The sequence below is a fragment of the Solanum verrucosum genome, unplaced genomic scaffold (assembly GCF_900185275.1).
Source record: "Solanum verrucosum unplaced genomic scaffold, falcon-dt-bn FXZP01000062.1, whole genome shotgun sequence".
Classification (NCBI taxonomy): Eukaryota; Viridiplantae; Streptophyta; class Magnoliopsida; order Solanales; family Solanaceae; genus Solanum; species Solanum verrucosum.
In genome coordinates, this window is record NW_026020477.1 from 6508003 (window position 1) to 6524256 (window position 16254).

The window sequence follows — 16254 nt, forward strand, 5'->3', positions numbered from 1 at the left end:
AGGTTATTGGTGAGTCCTCCATTCCGGGGACGTTGCTTATGATCTTTTGCTATGTATAAGACTTTTCCTTTTAGTTATGTTTTGACTATGAGGGTGAGCCCAGTTGTTTGTCTTGGCCCCCGCTAAAGTACCTATGTTTAGAGGTGGTGTTGGACAAGTTGTGTATTATGTTTGAGCTTGACTCATCTATGGTATTTATGTACCATTTCTTCTTTTTTTCTCTTGCTCCCTTAGTCCCGATTTCCCCCCTTTGATTATGCTTATTGCTTATGGTCATTTTAATTGCTTCCGCGACCAAGGATGTGTAATGATACGCTATGAGGCTTGTTTGGGGTTCCTTCGGGTTCCCCATTCGCCGGTCACGTCTAGGCCCTAGGCTTGGGTCGTGACACTTAAGCAGGATTCTCTAAGTGTTCATGAGTATAGTTTGAAGTTCACACAACTTTCCCGATATGTTTTGGAGATGGTTGCGGATATGAGGAGCAGGATGAGTCTATTTGTTGCTGGGTTTTCCCGTCTGTGAAGCAAAGAGGGAAAGGCAGCTATGCTAATAGGGGACATGTATATAGCAAGGTTGATGGTTTATGTGCAACAGGTTGAGGAAGAGAAGCTGAGGGATAGGGAAGAGTTTAGGAACAAGAAGGCTAATACAAGGAATGAGTCCGGGCAATGAAAGAGTAATGTGAACCGTTCTTCCTTTCAACAAAAGCAAAAGGGACCTGCTCCATCATCTTCTAGTGCACTTGCACCAAGAAACAAAGGTGAGTACAATAGTTAGAATTCACAGCACTTCAGAGCTAGACTTGCACAGTCTCAAGGTAGTATGGCACAAAGAGGTAACTGAGCTTTTGTATGTGCTAAGTGTGGTAGGAACCACCCGGGTAAGTGTCGTGATGGCTCCACTGGTTTTTTCAAGTGTGGTCAAGAGGGTCACTTCATGAAAGAGTGCCCTAAGAACCGACAAGGTAATGGGAATCAGGGAAATAGAGCCCAATCTTCATCAGTTACTCCACTAGACAGAGCTGCATCTAGAGGATCTACTTCAGGGGCAGGCAGAGGAGCAAACCGCTTATATGATATCACTAGCCTCCAAAAGCAAGAGGATTCACCAGATGTTGTCACTGGTATGATCAAAGTCTTTACTCTTGATGTTTATTCCTTGCCAGACCTAGGAGCCAGTTTATTTTTTGTGACTCTTTATATTGCAATGAATTTTGATATTCTTCCTGAGAAACTTTGTGATCCCTTTTGTGTTTCTACACCTGTTGGGAAATCTATTCTAGCTGAGAGAGTCTATCGTGATTGTACCATTTCCGTCAATCACAAAAGCACCATGGCTGATTTAGTTGAATTAGACATGGTAGATTTTGATGTCATTCTAGGTATGGACTGGCTTCATGCCTATTATGCCTCCATTGATTGTAGAACTCGAGTTATTAGGTTCCAAATTCCTAATAAGTCAGTTATAGAGTGGAGTAGTAGTTCAGCAGTGCCTAAGGGTCGTTTCATTTTGTACCTTAAAGCGAGAAAGTTAGTTTCCAAGGGGTGTGTCTATCACTTAGTCTGAGTTAATGACTCTAGTGTTGACATACCTCATATTGAGTCAATTCCAGTTGTGAGTGAGTTTCCAGAAGTCTTTCATGATGATATACTCGGAGTCCCTCCTGAGAGAGAGAGATATAATTCGATATAAACCTACTTCTAGATACTCGTCATATATGTATTCCGTCATATAGAATGGCTCCAGTAGAGTTGAAAAAGCTAAAAGAACAGTTGAAAGATCTCTTTGATAAGGGTTTTATTCGACAAGTGTCTCACCTTGGGGCGCTCCAGTCTTATTTGTGAGAAAGATATATAGTTCCCTTAGAATGTGTATAGACTACCGCCAGTTGAACAAGGTTACCATCAAGAATAAGTATCCTCTTTCAAGAATTGATGATCTTTTCGATCAGCTTCAGGGTGCCACGTGTTTCTCTAAGATAGACCTCAGATCAAGCTACCATCAGTTGAGGGTAAGGGAATGTGACATTCCATAGACAATATTCAGGACCCGTTATGATCATTATGAGTTCCTAGTTATGTCATTTGGGTTGACCAATGCACCTGCAACATTCATGGACCGTATGAATAGAGTATTCAAGCCTTATTTCGATATGTTTGTTATCGTGTCTATTGATGACATACTAATCTATTCGAGGAATGAGGAAGATCGTGCTAGCCATCTCAAAAGAGTTCTCCAAACTCTAAGGGATAGGGAGTTGTATGCTAAGTTCTCAAAATGTGAGTTTTGGCTTGAGTTTGTGGCATTTTTAGGCAACATTGTTTCTGGTGATGGAATTAGAGTTAATACCCAAAAAATAGAGGCAGTGCAAAATTGGCCTAGACCCACATCTCCGACTGATATTAGGCGTTTCTTGGGGTTGGATGGATATTATAGAAGGTTCGTAGAGGGGCTCCCATCTATTTCATCCCCTTTGACCACGTTGACTCAGAAAATAGTGAAGTTTCAATGGTCTGAAGCTTGTGAGAAAAGCTTTAAGGAATTGAAAAAGAGATTGACTACTGCCTAGTATTGACCTTACCAGAAGGTACTCAAGGTTTTGTCGTTTATTGTGATGCTTCAAAAGTTGGTTTGGGTTGTATGTTAATGCAGAATGACAAAGTTATAGCTTATGCCTCCAGACAACTGAAAGTTCACAAGAAGAATTACCCAACCCATGACTAAGAATTAGCTGTCGTAGTATTTGTTTTGAAAATATGGCGTCATTATATTTATGGTGTTCATGTGGATGTGTTCACAGATCACAAGAGTCTTTCATATATGTTTAGTCAGAAAGAGCTTAATCTGAGACAACAAATGTGGTTAGAGTTACTCAAGGATTATGGCATGAGTATTCTTTATCACCTATGTAAGGCTAATGCTTTTGATGATGCCTTGAGTAGATTTTCTATAGGAAGTACCGCCCATTTTGAGGAATATAAGAAAGTGTTAGCAAAGATGTGCATAGACTTGCAAAATTAAGAGTTTGACTACTGGATTCCACAGAAGGAGGAGTAGTGGTGATGAATGGGGATGAATCATCATTTGTGTCAGAAGTAAAAGAGAAGCAAGACCAAGATCCTATTTTGCTTGAATTAAAGGAAAATGTTCATAAGAAAATAGTATTGGCTTGTGAACAAGAGGGAGATGGCTATCAAGGTAGGTTGTGTGTACCAAGGGTGGATGAACTCCAAGAGAGGATCATGAAGGAAGCTCATAGCTCCAGATATTCTATCCATCCGGGTTCCACAAAGTGTATCACGATTTCAGAGAAGTTTATTGGTGGAGTAGTATGAAGAAGGGCATTGCAGAGTTTGTTGCTAAGTATCCAAATTGCCAACAAGTTAAAGTAGAACACCAAAGGCCCGATGGTATGGCTCAGAATATAGAACTTCCGGAATGGAAGTGGGAGATGATCAATATGGATTTCATCACAGGTTTACCAAGGTCTCGCAGGCAGCATGATTCTATTTGGGTGATTGTTGATAGAATGACGAAATCAGCCTACTTTTTGCCGGTACAGATTACCCATTTAGCAGAGGATTATGCTAAGTTGTATATTCAAGAGGTGGTCAGACTTCATGGGTTCCGATATTGATTATTTCAGACAGAGGAACACAATTTACTACATAGTTCTGGAAATCTTTTCAGAAAGGCTTGGGTTCAAAGGTGAACTTAAGTACTGTTTTTCATCCTCAGACAGATGGTCAAGCAGAGCGCACTTTCAGACTTTAGAAGATATGTTGAGGGCATATGTGATTGATTTCAAGGGAAATTGGGATGATCACCTACCTATCATTGAGTTCACTTACGACAATAGTTACCACTCTAACATCCAAATGACCCCTTATGAAGCTCTTTATGGGAGAAGATGCAGATATCTTATTGGATGGTTTGAAGTTGGTGAAGCAGGGTTTATAGGACCAGACTTAGTTCATCACACTATGGAGAAAGTGAAAGTCATTCAAAAGAGGTTGAAACCATCGTAGAGTCGTTAGAAATCCTACACTGATGTTAAGAGAGGGGAGTTAAAGTTTAAAGTAGATGATTGGGTATACTTGAAAGTTTCACCCATGAAGGGTATTATGATATTTGGTAAGAAATGGAAGCTTAGTCCCCGGTATATTGGCCCTTACAGAATATCCACAGGGTTGGTAATGTAGCTTATGAGTTAGAGCTACCCCAAGAGTTGGCAGCGGTTCATCCGATATTTCTTATTTCCATGTTGAAGAAGTGCAATGGAGATCCTTCACTTATCATACCTACTGAAGATATTATTATCAAGGATAGTGTCTTATGAGGAGATCCTTGTTCAGATTTTAGACTGTCAGGTTCGTAAGTTAAGGACCAAGGAAGTAGCATCAGTAAATGTTCTTTGGAGAAACTAGTTTGTTGAGGAAGCTACGTAGGAAGTTGAGGAGGATATGAAGATGAGATATCTACATATCTTTGAGCCCGAAGAAATTTCAGATCAAGGTACTAATTCTCTTTTTAGTACTCTTTAAATTGATATGCTTGATGTGTTAGATTTGCCTGTTGGGTGTTTAAGCTGAATGTTAGATATTACACCCTTAGCCTACTAAGAGTAACCTCATTCGAGGAAGAATGTTTCCAAGGAGGAGATATTGTAACACCTCGCTAATTTAAAGAACTAAAGAGAGCTAGAATTAGAAAGAGTCATTTTTGGAAAGAATGGAAAATCTGGACATCTGACAAAATTAAGTTAAGTTTAAGCCTTGGTCAACTTCAAACGACCATAACTCTTAGCTCAAGATCAGTTAGGTGTGCTACAAGATACAGTAGAAAATATATTTAAATTATCTTTCCAAGGCTACCGAGTTTGCTCGATTTTGAGTTCGTATGATGGAGATATGACTATTCAAAGTTGGACTGTCTAAATAAGGAAGGTCAAAACCGAATTTTGGTCTTTTCCATACCCAATTAAGTTGATTCATTTTTATCAATTAAAGTGGGGTCTAAACTGAATTGGTTCAGTTTAGACAATTGGAATTCTACTCTAGGGGTTTTTTGGAGAAAGAACTCAAGAGGAGAAAAGAGAAGAAAAACTCAAGATTCGTCAAGTTCTTGCGATTTTAGTCGTGGATTTCGCCAAGGATTAAATCCTACGAGGTATGTGAGATCACATAGCGTTGGGTTAGATCCCACATGCCAACCATGATTCAATTTCAGTGTAATTGTGTTTTTGAAAGAAAAGATTATGAGTTCTTGATAAAATTTGTTTAAGTTCTTGTGGGTTCTTGTTGTTGGAGTTGTTGAGGAATTTCTTGAGTTTGAGTCATGAAATTAGGTGTGAGTTTGAGTAGATTCCTTCATATATTTGTGATATACTCTAATCTAAGTGTTTGGGAAAAGAACTAATTGAATCTAGAAAGTTTAAAGTTGAAAAACGAGAAAGAAATTTCGTCAAAAACTTGGGGAGGGGGTTGGGGCGCCGTGCCTCTTAGAGCGCCCCAAATAGGCTCCTGAAGTTTGGGTTTTGGGGCGCCGCGCCAGCCAGAGCGCCCCAACCCAGTTCCTAACGTTTGCCCTCTGGCGCCTCGCCCCACTCAGAGTGCTAGAGACGCCAAGTCTTCTGTTTTTTCTCACTTCTTTCCGTTTGAGTTCCCTAGCAACATACCTAAGTTTCCTAGTTGATTTCTACACTCTAAGGTACGTCCTAACATCATGAAATCATCCATAAACATGAGATCATGAGCCTTGAATCCGTAATTCAATTCAAGGAAAGTTAAGAGTCAATTCAAGAGAAGTTCAGAGAGTTTTCCAAATGTCTTTTACAAATGTTTTAACTTTGTTTTATTGATTGAGTTTTGAGTTGAGTAAAGAGTAAGAGTAAAGTTCATTTCTTCAAGAGATTATACGGGAACTAAGTATTCCCAAGAGTTGAAATGTTTTCACATTTAAACAAGAAAGGAAACACCAATTTCCAAGAGAGCCTTTTTGATAGTTTTTGAGTAATTATCTCAAACCACAGAAAGAGTTTTTGTTATTAAAACATATGAGCTGAGTATATTTTGGGAGTAGTATTGAACACCAATATGGGGACTAGTTCATAATAACTCAAGTCTCTATAAACAATGTAGTCATCGTTGGTAAGAAAAAGTCATACTTTTTAGATGATTCCTTAGTGTTTTTTAGCATAGACTAGTGGATCCACTTAGTTGAGGCGTTCTATATCATGGCAAGGTATAAGACAGTTCTGGCAGCGTGGGTGAGATGTTGTATCATCACTTTAGCTCATAGTGATGGTTGTCGGTTAGAGAAACTCCCACTGTATTATATTACTTTATGTGTAAACTGAGTTGTTATTGTATTTTTAAAATACATTGAGTTGTCATCTATTGTTTTAAATGCTTTGTATAAACTGCACTTTTAATGTTGTTTTATTTTGCATTTGAGTTAAGTATTTATGAGTTGAGTAAAGCTAAGGTAAGTGTTCTTTTCAGATTTCTTTCAAGCTTATGTCATGTTAGTTTTCCCCTCGCATGCTCATACATTCAATGTACTGATGTCGTTTGGCCTGCATCTTTATATGATGCAGATACAGGTAACCAGGATCAGCATCCAGTGCCTCGTTGATCCAGTTGAGCATTCAAAGTTATTGGTGAACCTCCTTGCTTCCGAAGGATTCCTTTAATTGCTTTTAGCATTTAGTTCATTGGGATGTCGTGGGCCTTGTCCCGACATCTATCTCAATTATTAGAGGCTTCATAGATAGTCAGTCAGTTAGTTCATTTGTCACTACTTTATTATTGTCTTATGTTTTGAGATTTGAGTAGTCATATTGGCTAGTTTGAATGTTTCTTTAAAGACATTTTAAGTTTATTTCATAAGTTTCTTAATTGAGATTATTTATTGTGTTTAAGTCTTCCATTGAGTAAGTAAGTCAGGCCAAGGGGTTGCTTGGGGCCAGCAATGGTTCTCGAGTGTCAATCCTTCCTAGGGTGTAGGCTCTGGGCGTGAAACTAATATTTCACATAATATATAGTCATATAGAATAATGTTAAAGTCATTCAAGATATATATTGATAACCTTTTTGATGATTCCTATTTAAATAATTATAAAACAGATACATTTGAGTATTCAGATCTTTTATGATTTTGATGTCTATCATATTCATGGTCAATTGTTTAACTTTGTCGGTTATAGAATCGTTTTAAGTGAATTATTTTATATATTATATATTCTATGTGCTAACATCATTTGATATTGCATTGCTTTATAATGTAGATTTTAGGATTTGGACCCAACGCCAAACGAACGACTTCATTTTCCTCATCAACTTTTGCGAGTCATCCTTGCTCTTAGAGAACTTAATCATATTTGACTAAGTTTAGTAGTTAGTTAATTAGACAAAGGTAGATGTGGGCCTTGTGTTTGTTTTTTTTGTTAACAAGATATTGATATTCATTACTTAATATTTGTTCACACAAGATAGTGGCAGGGTTGGTAGCCCGCAATTGATGCCAAGGGGAGGGTTAAGCTAATAGTACTATTTATACATTTATCCAGAGTAATAGGGGCTTTAGTTAGTCTAACAAAACAAGTTCTTGTCATGTCTGCCTCTAGTTTTTTGTAGACAAACATCGATGGAACTTTCCAACAAAAAAAGGAATTAGGTTGCGTCAGATTGCTACTCTTCTTCGCTAGACATTTGCCACTTGATTTTCTTCTCTATAGGGGGTCCCCAACTTCTGAAGTAGCTCCCTGCAATGAGACAATATGTTTGAATAAGTTGGATGATCATATAAGAGGAGTGTAATAATATCTTTACAGTCTATGCTGATTTCTAGTGGCATTAGGTTATGGTTTGAAGGTTAACGGCAGACCCTACAGTAAGGTGTTAGTTCCGCTTTAATGGTGTTCGTGTTATAAACTTTTTACCAACATAGCAATAGAATTTTTACAAAATAGAACAAAATAAAAAAATGAAAAATACCAAAATATAATAAAATAATTAAAATAACACCTGTTTTTGTCCCTAGAAAATCTCTCTTTTTAATCATATTCCTAAAATATCTCCCCTCAATATATTTATTTCCTAATCTTTCTCCTATTTTCTAATCTTCCCCTAAAATATTGAATAAGATTATTTTCTTTTTGTCTCTCCACCCTTTTTTTTTGAAATTTTTCTCTCATTTTCTTTTTTCAGTCTCTTCGCACTACACTTGGAAGTCGGTATTTACTGACCTCTAGAGGTCTGTTTTAATTTTGAGTCGGAAAAAATCATTATCTTATTTAGATCACTTTTATATAGTTATTTATTTATTTTTATTTTTATTTTATTCGTCTTTTGGATGTCGAAATATTTAATTTCTATTTTGAGATAACGACATTCGGAGGTGGGTATTCTTGATTTATATTGATTTCATTTTAAAAATTTTTGACTTCTAATGGTTGGTATTAATTAATTTTTAGTTTTTAATTTTTAATATTTTCGACTTCTGGAAGTCGGTATCGTATATTTTTTATTTTTCTTATTTTTTAAATTTCGACCATCGGAGGTCGGTATTTTATATTTTTTTATTTTTTTACGTTTAGTATTTTGACCTCTGAAAGTTGGTATTGTCTATTTTTATTTTGTTTATTCTTTATATTCCGACCTCCAGAGGTCGATATTATTTATTTTTTATATTCCGACCTCCAGAGGTCGGTATTGTTTATTTTTTATTTTATTTAGTTTGAGATTCTAACCTCTGAATGTCTACAAAACTGACAATAAATTATTGCAATTTTAGTTGTCCACTTGCATATTTCTACCAAAACGGCCCAAAGAGTTGCCAACACAATATTTTTCAACATTTCCACTAAACTACTTCCAAATAAATTTTATCTACTTCAAAGTAAACTTCATCTAATTCAAAATAAACATCAACTTATTCAAACTAAACAAAAATACGATCAAACAATTTCAAAATATACAAATTATGTGTACGAAGTCTAAAATGTCAAATAGATACAACTACTCCTCATCACCCGCACTCTCCTTGTTAGACTTATTATTCTTATCATCCTCTTGATCAGATCCATCACTGCTGGGACATCAAGGAATATTTTTTCTTGAATCAAAAAGAGAAGTTAGTTGGGACTGAAGTGTCGCATACCTCTTGTTCTCTACCTCATTTGCTGTTGCAATCTCCTCGTCTCTCTTCCTCTCTCTTTCGGCTACAGCAACAAGCTTGACATTGAGAAACAATATCTCACCGTCCATTGCAAACACTGCCTCTCTATCCACACTATCAAAGCTTGAGGATGATGAACCAAAATACCAAGCCTTTTTATTTCGATAGACCTTTTTTGTTAAGCCGTCGATTGAACCTTTAATCGGTACACCTCCACTCAATCATCAAAAAATATCAGCTTGTGCTTGTGTAAGTGGTATGTTCTACTTTCAAGAGGTAGAGTACTATCTACGATATTTTTGAGATATTTGCTAAACCTATCCTGTAATTTAAACAAAGAACTGTAAGAATAAGAATGTAATATATACAAGGAACGGAAAAAATGATTAGTTTGAATGGAGTTCTTACATTTGTCTCTTGAGCACGTGACTCAATCCATCTTTATTCTTCTATGGGGTTCGTATTCTTCTTTGTGTGAGTAACCTTGAATAACTCTTCCTGAGCTACCGGCCTACCCAACTCTTTTTCCTGCAAATAACATATATATAATCTGATCTCATTAATCTCCAAAAACTACTTATCAAAACTGAAAAAAAATATTTCACTGAATTAACAAAATATATCATTCTTTCCTTTCTAGTAATTTGGCTAATAGCTTTACAATGTGCAAAGATCCACCTTTTTTCTGGTGCACAAGTCATCTTCCCAATTTCACTCCTCCTTTTAGTTTTTCGTCAGTACTCCAATGTTTCAGTAACCGAGCCCATCGATCTAATACCATAAATTTAGGAATTCTGTTTACTTTTTGACAATCACAAAATGTGCTAGCAAACAACTTCAAAGCGTGAAGCTTGAAGTTAGCTTGAACTTCTTCCTTATGCTCGGGAGACATTACATAATAAAAAATAATTAAATATTTAATATCAAAATAAATAGTGAATTTAATTGATATACATTCTTAAATTGATCAGGATGCTCCAAATTCTTCTAAAATGTAACTCGTCTCTATTAGCTTCTTCTAAAATGTGATCAGGATGCTCCAAATTCATTCTTCACTCAACAGCCACTACTTGATGAACACTTATATTTCATTTTGATATGCAACATCCAATACATTCTTAATCGCCCCATCAGCTTGATTTTCACAGACAGACACACACACACACACATTAGTTTTTTAAATAATAGGAAAATAATGATTAACAGAAAAAAAAGAAAAAAAAAAAAAAGACCTATGATACTAAAAACTTGATACACATACTTGATTAGATTATGGTGTTACATATTATTGAGTTGTAACATATAATTAAAATCAACTATACCATCAATTATAAATCAATATCTTTTATATTTCTAAACCAACATATCACCAAAAAATTATTCATACTCATACAATACATCAAAATATATACAATATAACATATTGCAACTTTAAATCAACAAATCACCATTATTTTTAACCAACAAATTCACCAAATTTTTTTAATTGATATAGTTATTAAAATTTGAACTTGATACAAAGGTTACACCACAATGTACACCATGTAAATTAACTTGATGATACTAAAAAGTTAGTATATACTTGATTAGATCATAGTGTTATGCATTGTAGGGCTGGAACATATAACTAAAATCAACCTTACCTTCAATTGTAAATAAATTTCTTTTATAGTTCTAAACCAACATATCACCAAAAAAAATAGTCACACCATGCATCAAATTTTAATCAACAGATTACCAATATTTTAACTACATCATCCATAAAAAATGTATACACTAAAACATGTCACCGATAAAAATCAACAAATCACCAATTATTGTACCAAATCAACCACCAAAGATTAATACATATCACTATTTAAAATAACATATCATCAACAATTGTACCAAATCGGGGTACCAAAGTGTATACACTAAAATATTTTTGTGTTTAAAAATTATTTCAATAATTTATTGACCACATGATACAAATCATATTCACTATGATCACGCGGATCTTCTTTGAATTACCAGTTGTAACTTTTTCTCCTTACCTTCTTATTTTTGCTGATGTGAATGTAATAACGAGAGAATTTGCACTAAAATCTTTTTCCTTACTTTTTTTTTTTGGCGAATTGGACGTTGTAACACAGAAAGAAATTTCACTATTGATGGAATGCATTGCTCTTTCATATTTACTTATGGGAAATATAGTGAATGCATTCAACTCAAAACGTAATTTATAACATACGATGGGGGCTATTAATATTGCATCGAAGCCTTGATAAGGCTTTTTCTAGGAGTAGAATCAATGAAATTTTTCATAGTAAAAATCAGTAACAAAAACAATTTTTGTTCTTGAATTAGAGGTGATTTAAATAAAAAGAAAAAAAAAGAGAAGCAATAATAGAAAAGAATAAAAAATATTATCAAGAATGGAGGTTTTACCTAAATACTAACAATGTAAGAGATCATAGAGCAATAAGAGAGGGAAACATATCAGGTTGAGAGAGAGAATATTCTTGTGATTGAGATGAATAATGGATAGAGAAAAAAAATCTTGTTAAGAGTCAAAAAATAAGCACACTAATCCAAAAAAAAAAAGTGTAGTATTTAAATTGTTATATTTGTAATTAAAAACTTATTTTTGTAAATAAAAAAGTATATTTTATATTGTAAATTAAAGTCTTAAACACAATATCCTTGTAATTTTTCTAATTATAAGAATGAAAGAAGATAAAAAGGTTTTGGAACATATATTCTATGCATGTAATATTTACTTTTTAAAATATAAAATCGAGGCATATTGTATGATACACATTATATATACTTCAAAATTATTCTTCACTTTCTTACTTTATAAATAAGATTGATTTGTTCTATTGATCAAAAAGAGAAAAAAAAAATCATAATCTTAAGATAGTAAAAAAGATATAGATAATTTAAAGGGTAAAATAGATATATTGTTAGTTGAGTGAACTTCTAATTGAAATAAGCATAGTTAAGTGATTAATTTTTTTATTATAAGTAAAAGAAACATGAATTTACTAAATACAGTAATTTAGGATAGTTAAGTGACCAGTTATTGATATGTTTAAGATCTTAAATTTTTATTGCCTTTATTTTTCAAGTGATATCAATTTTTTCTCTTTATTGTTTCTTCACTTCTCAAAAATTGGGAAACTAATTCGACCTATTAAACTATCATCAAAAAGCAAGTTGTGAAATACAAAATGAAATGGAAAACATGTTCATTCTCAAATCTATCAAAAAGAAATCTTTGAAATCAATTAAAGTAAATCATATCTATCCATCTTCCACTAAAATTCTATGTTTCATGTTCTTTAAGGAAAAGGCGGACACATACCCAAAGAAAAAGAGACCTTACATTTGTTTAATATAATTTTAAAGTGACCAATCAATTTCAATTATTTGTTTCTCTTTTTGGCAAAAGATTTTCTCATTTCAAGTTTGGAAGTGGAAAATGGAAAAGTAACTAAAGGAAGAGATAAATTACATGAAGACGTGAGGAAAACAAAGAGGACAACAATTCTATTCCACACAATACATAAACAAAAGGTGATGAAATTGCTATTTCTTTTCACCCAAAGTTCTCTAGATTCTCCTAAAAGAGGGGAGAACAAAAGAAGAGGAAGTTGAGGGGTACTTTTCTTCTTCCTCTTTTGGTAAAAATATTTGGTTATGTAGCATTTACATTTGTTTTTTGTTTTTCACTCAGTGTCGTTACCCACATGAGCCTGACTAATTAAATTCAGATTTGCAAGTCCTACATTAGGGGTAAAGCACTTTCTAACAAAGGCGACTTCATACTCAAGGGGACTCAAACCTGAGGCGTCTGGTTAAGATTGGAGGAGTACTTACCACTCCACCACAACTCTCATTGGTCCATCATTTTACATTTCATGAAAAAGCATCACATTACAAATATTAGACAAGTAAACCTAACTAAAAGGACAACTACTAAGCTTAACTTTTTGTATCTTGATATGTCTAGTTCTATTGACAAGAACAAGAAAAAATAGAGTTCTTCTTTACTTTTGTATCATGACGGAGACACAAATATATAGGACATGGAATACAACAAAATATATAAGTGTTTAATGGCGTTTGAGTTTACACAAAATTCTATGACTCTAAACAATGCATAACCTTTTTATAATATATAGCCCAACACAAATTATACTAGGTAATCATATTCTTTTATTTACATTCGCATAGTCATCAAATTAATTTTTTTAATAACAATATTTATACACTCAGTACACGATATTATACATTTATTAGAAATAATGTATCGACCTTGTATAAAGATGTATAATAGCATTTTTAGATTCTTTTGTAGGATTTTGTTCTTTTAATTTTCACGATATTATCTTTTGTCTTTTTCAAATCATTTTCAAGAGTAGTATGAATCTTATTAATATTTTTCCTTGCCTTTTATCATATATTTCAATTAACTGTTGAAGTTTATCCTTAAGTGTTGTGTAGACATTGAAATTTTATGGATTCCAAGATGTGTTTAATTCGAGTTGGAACTCTAGTTTATGCCTATATAAAGGGCACTATATTTCCTTGGAAAGACATCTCGAATATTCCACAAATTTATGAAAAATTCATAAAGATATCAAATTCAAATCATCCTAGTTCGAGAAATATGTCACTAAGGGCCCTCGAATCATAGATAAATCTTATGAGAGAAGAATCAAAGGAGGAACAAAATTATACATACATATTTTTAAATAAAATTATATTTCTTCATATTTAATTTGTGATTGTAATTTATTTTTGTCGCCTTAAAATTTGTTGCAAACAAATTGGCACGCCCAAGGACCAAACCTGCCGTTTCATCTCATCTCTAGCCCAAGGCCCTCGAACTCTTTCAATTTCCATAACACGGTATGTTACCTCATTGAAGCTCCTCCTAGATGAAGTCATGTGCACCGATAACACATGCAAGTCAGTGTTCAATCCCTTGGCATAGATTGTTTCCTCCTCACTTCTTACAAGAGCTATGTAGCATAATGGGACAAAGCATGAAATTTGGCATCACATACTGCAATTGACATATTACCAACCACAAATTCATCTTTTTCCAATCTCTCAAATGAGGCACATACTTCTCTAGGAATAATGTGTAGAACTACGTCCAAGTCAACAGAGGTAGGTCCGACGAATGACATTCCACATAATCCCTCCATCTTTGCTTGGCATCACTCTGCAACTGGAAGGTAACAAACTCTACCACATGATGATAAAACAATACCCAACTTTTGCAGCCTCTCATAATAATCCAGGATGAACTCATACGCATCATCGCTCTCTATGTCGTAGAACACTAGAGGTTTCAGTTTCCAGGACATAGCCAAAAGCTCATACTCAGTACCAATCATAATGGGACCCAACACCAAAAAGAAGGCCTATGTACCTAACGTTCATCCACTCTAGGGTTGTGGTAGAAATAGGATGAGTACCCAGTACATGAGTAACTAGTACAATAATAGTGGATCCAGTGCCAACCAACTCACTCATAAAAACCAACACATGTTAAATCACCTCAAAGTCATAGAGGGAAGACCTGCACCCCGATATGTGCCTCCTCTTTCGGTTCAACATCCTCTGCAATCTCCATTTCAACCTCTTTTTCAACATGATCTTGGGTGGGAGAGGGTTTGTCGACCTAGGACCAGCCGCTATCCGAGTTTCACCCTTGGTTAGTCCTCTCTTTGCCCCTTTTCCTACCTCTTCCTCTACTTCTGTTTGCCTCTACCTCTGCCGTTGGTTCTGCCGTCAAAATTGGTACTCTAACTCCATTATGTCTAGTATCTACCATCTGCAGATAGAATAATGAAAAAGTTTAGATACCAATTTGAATCACTAGAAAACAATGTAGCACCTAAGATTTTTGAAAAGGGAGAAAGGACCTTTTTTGGGCTGAAGTCTAGTTCTACGGGTCCCATCTATGGACCGTAGAAGCTTTTACCGGCCGTAGATGGACTGTAGGAAGAGGGAAAATAATATTTCAAAATCAAGTCTCAGTATCCTTTATACAATTCACCAAGACGGTATGTCATTCCTTGTACGAGTCATAAATAGGTCTCGTAGGTGAGTCTCAAACTTAGTGAAATTTGGAAGGTTAAAGTTGGTTTCTATAGTTGGTGTCTACGGACCGTAGAAAGACCTAGGAGCTGTAGAAATGTTTGGTCAAAAGATAGGTGATTTTCATGGCCCAATACTTGGTCTACAGTTGACCAGTATGGGCCGTAGAAACATCTACAGTCCGTAGGTCGGAACCGTAGATCGAGTCCGACAGTTATTCTTGATGAGCTTTTGGGTTTTTTCCTAATTGTTTTAATCCAAAACTATGTCATTTTGCTTTTTACCCTAAGCCCTATATAAAGTTTTTAAACCCCAAATTACCCATTTTCTATTCATTCTCCTAAATTCCCAAAACCCATCTCCCCAAATTCTGTCAAGGCTAAGGAAGAAAAAGAATAAGAGTTAGGGTTCATCCAAGTCTCCAATACTCCATTCTATTTGGGCTTCAAGCATCAAGGTATGTGGGTCTTCACCCATGAAATCCATTCTTCCATGGGGTCCTCAAAGGTTCCAATTTCTCAATCTCAAATTCAATTATTTAAGTTAGGGTTTCAATCCAATATTTATGGGTTTCATTCAATTTTGACTGACTGTTGTTGATTAAGTCTTCTAATGCATGATTCAATATTAATACGTGATATTTAATTGAAATTATGTTAAATCATGCCTAAATTATGATTTTCAACTATGAACCTATGATGAACTCGTGAATCTATGAATTATGAACGTATGAAGATACACGTATTTTTATGAAGTTATTGTAAATATCATGGGATGCCTTGAAAGGAAAGTATTAATGTTTTTGTGAAAGGTTTTCTCACATGTTATTATGATTATGATTGTGAAAGATATTTCTCACATATGAATTCACATATGTGAAAGGTTTTTTCATCTATGTTGAATTATGTTTAAGGAGTTATTCTATGTTTTGGTCTTGAGAGATGTGGATTGCCTTTCCTGTGTTATATTGATATTTG

The 16254-nt window shown here is 34.6% G+C and overlaps 1 protein-coding gene across 1 annotated transcript in view; it reads left to right on the plus strand.

Moving 5' to 3' along the window:
* Nucleotides 1-2968: 2968 nt before the first annotated feature.
* Nucleotides 2969-16254, plus strand: part of LOC125809198 (gamma-glutamylcyclotransferase 2-3) — a 1073903-nt gene continuing 1060617 nt past the window's right edge. The window contains exon 1 of the mRNA XM_049488857.1: nt 2969-2979. The gene's annotated coding sequence lies outside the window, so the exon portion shown is untranslated. The remainder of the gene's footprint in view (nt 2980-16254) is intronic.